Source organism: Garra rufa, chromosome 12 (assembly GCF_049309525.1).
Source record: "Garra rufa chromosome 12, GarRuf1.0, whole genome shotgun sequence".
NCBI classification, from domain to species: domain Eukaryota; kingdom Metazoa; phylum Chordata; class Actinopteri; order Cypriniformes; family Cyprinidae; genus Garra; species Garra rufa.
In genome coordinates, this window is record NC_133372.1 from 27734649 (window position 1) to 27739786 (window position 5138).

The window sequence follows — 5138 nt, forward strand, 5'->3', positions numbered from 1 at the left end:
ATGAACTTTGCTAAAATCCAAAGACATGTGTATAATAGGGGTGTAATGGATGGCGGCCACGCGCTCCGTCTAATGATGTCAGGTTTTTCCGCCGGGCCCCTGATTGAGGAGGGCCTAATGTAAATTTAATTTGGAGTGATGTATGGGGGGAGGGGGGTACGAGATGGCCTTGTCGCGGCAGTATGGATGGGCGTGCGTGTGTATGTGTGAAGAAAAGGTTCAGTGGGGCCCAATGGACTCTTTTGGGAGCAGCTGGATCCTTGTTTCCCTGCCCTGTCAACAGAACCTCCTTAACCAGGATTGATAACGTTGGTCAGCCTGCTAATCCGCACAAACCCTCTCTACGCAACGTTTACCCCGCACAATGTGGAGGGGAGGGACTGTTGCATTTGGTTACCAATGGGAGGGCAAGGTTTTACTGCTATGAGGCAAATCGCACCCTTTTATTCTGTTCCCAGGTCTCTCGCTCTCCCCTGTCACTTTGCCTCCTCCTTTTCTTCACAAATGAGCTGAATGAATGCTAAGTCAATGTTTCGGTACTGCTTATTACCATCATTATTATTCCTTTTACAGGCTTTTGTTATATTCATTGAACTCTGATTGTCTGGATTGCTAGTATTTATTTATTCTACCTTCGTATTCTGATTAGCAGTGCTGACTGAATGCAATCTGTTCAGCTTATGTTTCAGTTTCACAAATACTGATGCAGTATAAAACTATTTTTTAAAACCAGCATTTATAAAAATGTAATCTAAAATCAATAGAATTTTGAACTAAAAAATATTAAATTTAGCTTATAAGAAACTAAAACATTTTAATATATATACACACACACTAAAAAAAGAGAGACGACTTACAGCTTTAATTTATATTAATTTTTTTATAATGTTAATATTATTAATAATTATTATTTTATAATTTAAATCAAATCATTTACTGAGGTTTCTGTTTAAAACATGAGAAAAACTACTGAATAAAGAAAGTGTTTTTTTTATAATTTTGTAAATTTCTGAAAACGTCTTTTTTTTCTAAATATTTCTTATAAGAAACTAAAACATTTTCATATATGCTCTAAAAATGTATAGCTTTGTTATATTAATTTGCTATCTATCTATCTATCTATCTATCTATCTATCTATCTATCTATCTATCTATCTATCTATCTATCTATCTATCTATCTATCTATCTATCTATCTATCTATCTATCTATCTATCTATCTATCTATCTATCTATCTATCTATCTATCGTTCTATCGTTCTATCGTTCTATCTATCTATCGTTCTATCGTTCTATCGTTCTATCATATTAATATTTAACCTAGAAATTTACATAATCTTATAGTTTTTTTATCAGATAATTTACTGAGGTTTCTATTTTAAACAACTACTAAATAAAGAAAAAGTATTTTTTTCCTGAAATTTATGAAAACTTTTTTCTAAATATTTTTTAAGAAACTAAAACATTTTCATATATACACTCTAAAAAAGACACAGTGTATATTAATTTGTTATACTGTTAATATTATTACTATTGTAATATCTATCCATCTATCCATTGATCTATCTATCGATCTCATTATTATTACTAATATTTAATTAAAAATATACATAATCTTAGTTCTGCATCTTTATTTTTTTTAGTCAGACAATTTGCTGCAGTTTCAGTTTAAGACATGAGAAAACTGCTGAATAAGAAATAAGTAGAACTTCTGAAATTTCTGAGAACTCTTTTTCTATTTTTTATAAGAAACTAAAACATTTTTATGTGTGTGTGTGTGTATATATATATATATATATATATATATATATATATATATATATATATATATATATATATATATATATATATATATAAACATATAAATATCATCTAAAAAAATACATAATCTTAGTTGCATCTGCTCCTTATTTTTTTTTTTTGAATCACACAATTTGGTGAGGTTTTTTAAATCATAAGGAAAAACTACTGAATAAGGAATAAGTAGAACTTCTGAAAAAAAAATTATATATATAATATTTCACATGTATGTGAATGTGTGTGTATATGTGTGTGTGTGTATATATATATATATATATATATATATATATATATATATATATATATATATATATATATATGAGTGTGTATGTGTATATATATGTGTGTGTGTATATATGTGTGTGTGTATATATATATATATATATATATATATATATATATTAAGAAATGATGATAATTATATAAATATGTAAATTATATAAATATATTTTTTTTTAATCAATTTTTCAATTTCCATGACATCACTGTCACGCTGAAGTACCATTTGAGTGAACCTGTGAGATGGCAGTGAGCCCGGAGCTTTCACCCTCAGATTCCATTTTTATTATCCTTTGTGTTTAACTAAGCATTGAATGAACACTGAAGCTAATTTCAAATTCCCTTTGTCATCATCATTTTTAGCGAAAAGTCGAGTAATAGATGCTCAGAGGAGGCTCATAGCAGGCCAAAATGAATCGTGAACATTATTCATCAGTTGGAAAGGCAAGCGTCCCTAGATCCAATTATATATATTCATTAAGTGATAATGATATCATGGTCTTTTAACTGGGAAGAAAAGAGTGTAATTGAATAATAACAGTTGTACAGTCCCAAGGGAGAGGCCTCGGCGGTGCTCGAGGGACTGACCCCGCGGGGCGGAGGAGTGGAAGGAGGGATTGATGGAATTCTATTACCCTGCTGATAGATTTATTATGAAGAGCTGAGTGGACTTGCTGCTCCACTTTGTCACTCACACTAATCAGCCGCTGAGGGTTTGGAGTGAGGGATGAGAGGGTGTGCACACGTGTTCTGACTCTCCCGCTTCTGACAAAGACAAGGTTAGGAGAGGATGACAGACATGCTGTCATCCCCCATCTCCCCTCCCCAGATTCGTCCTCTTGTCCCCTGGTCCTGTCACAAATGGGCCAGCTGAGCTTCTCGACCTCCCGGGCGAGCCCTCATTTGTTTATTAATGGTCGACATGTGAACCAGCATAAGGACATGTGTCACGTAGAGCAACAGTCAGCCGGCGAGACGCTGTGTCGGGAAGGACAATTTTTAAATGCTCGAGAAAAAGAGGATACATGCTCATTTAAGCATTGAGACAACAGGGCCATGGGGTGTGTGAACACATTGACTTACACATGTATTTACGATAACCTTCTTTTCACAGTCATTGATTGCTTTTGTACTCATAAGCTAATTTGTTTTTTAATTTGTTGCCCTAACATTTTGAACATTGTTGCAAATTTCAAATGAATGCTCTTAATACTGTATTTATAATACTGTATTGCAGAATCTGCAAAATGCTAATGATTTTAATACTGACCTGATTAAGATGTTTCACATAAAATACATTTACATAAAGTACACAAGAGAAAATAATAGTACAAAAATGACCCTGTTCAAAAGTTTACATATACTTGATTATTAATACTGTGTTGTTACCTGAATGATTTTTTTTAGTGATACTTGTTCATGAGTGCTTTGTTTGTCCAAAACACTTAAACTGCCCATTGTTCTTCAGAAAAGTCCCACAAATTCTTTGGTTTTTCGACGTTTTTGTGTGCAAGAAGGTTCAAACACTCACTAATGCTCCAGAAGGAAAAATGATACATTAAGGGGGTGAAAACTTTTTTAATTCGAAGATCAGGGTAAATTTAACTTATTTTGTCTTCTGGGGAACATCTAAGTATATATATATATATATATGTATATGTAAAATAAGAAAAATGCAGTAAAACCAAAGAATTTGTGGGACCAGAAGGATTTTTCTGAAGAACAGTGGACAGTTTAACTGTCAGGACATACAAGGGAGTATTAAGAATCAAGTGTTTGTAAACTTAAATTCAACTATTATTTTCTCTTGTGGACTATATGTAAACGTCTTTTATGTGAAATATCGCTGCTGTTCCATAAGCGCCACCTGCTGTCAGAGAATGAATTTGCTTTCTCATTCAGCCCGTCTGCTGTTTTAGTTTGGTTCTGATATGTTTTATGCAGCATAATTTCACAAAGCTAAATTGAGACCATTCTGTTTTTGCTTTAAATTTTGATATTAAATCTAAATCTAATTTATATCAAAAATTGTAAAAAAAAAATACAGTGGTGTGTATGGAATATTATCTATTCAATTGCTTATTTTTTATTTGTATTTATATAATGACATTTTTATTATTATTAATTTTATTATTATTTGGATTGGCCTCGAAACACCTGACATTTTTGCCATTTTTATTCTTGATGCAGTCTTAGGTCATCATTTATTTTCTGTGTGCCTGTACACATTTTTCCTTTGTGTTAATATGCTGTGTGTGAGTGTTGTTGCTGGATTTGGATTGATGGTAACATCTCAAGCACTTAATTATCATGACAACTGCTTTTGAGAGGCCTTCCAAGAATAATTTCTATTGCCCAACTTGCACTCTTGAACAGATGAGGATAACACAACACCCCTTGAGGACTTAATGCTCAAGGCCCAGAAGATAATGATTATGATCAGTAGTGCTTATGTGCTTTATTTCAAGAGAGGTCCATATTGACTCATCCTTGACAGTAACATGAATGACTACAAGCGGGTGAGGATGTCAGTTTGTCTCTATTGTTCAGCTGTAACCTAAACAACAATGTGACCCTGGACCACAAAACCTTAAGTAGCACAGGTATATTTGTAGCAATAGCCAAAAATACATTATATGGGTCAAAATGATTGATTTTACTTTTATGGCAAAAATCTTTAGGATTTTAGGTAAAGATCATGAAGTTGTTTTGTAAATTTCATGCTTTAAATGTATCAAAATTTGAATTTCTTATTGGTAATATGCATTGCTTTAGTTCATTTGGACAAATTTAAAGGTGATTTTCTCAATAGTTTTTGCACCCTTAGATTTTTAGATTTTCGAATAGTTGTATCTCGGCCAAATATTGTCCTATTCTAACCGTACGTAAATCAGATGATGTATAAATGTAAAAGAAAGACAACATTTTCCTCACAAGCAGATTTTGTTGCTTCAGCATATGGTTAGCAGAACTTTACAAACAAGCATGTAAGACATTTCTTCTAGTATGTTACAGAAAATTTCTTTTAGTTGATCTTCCTCAAAGCTGTATCTGTAAGAC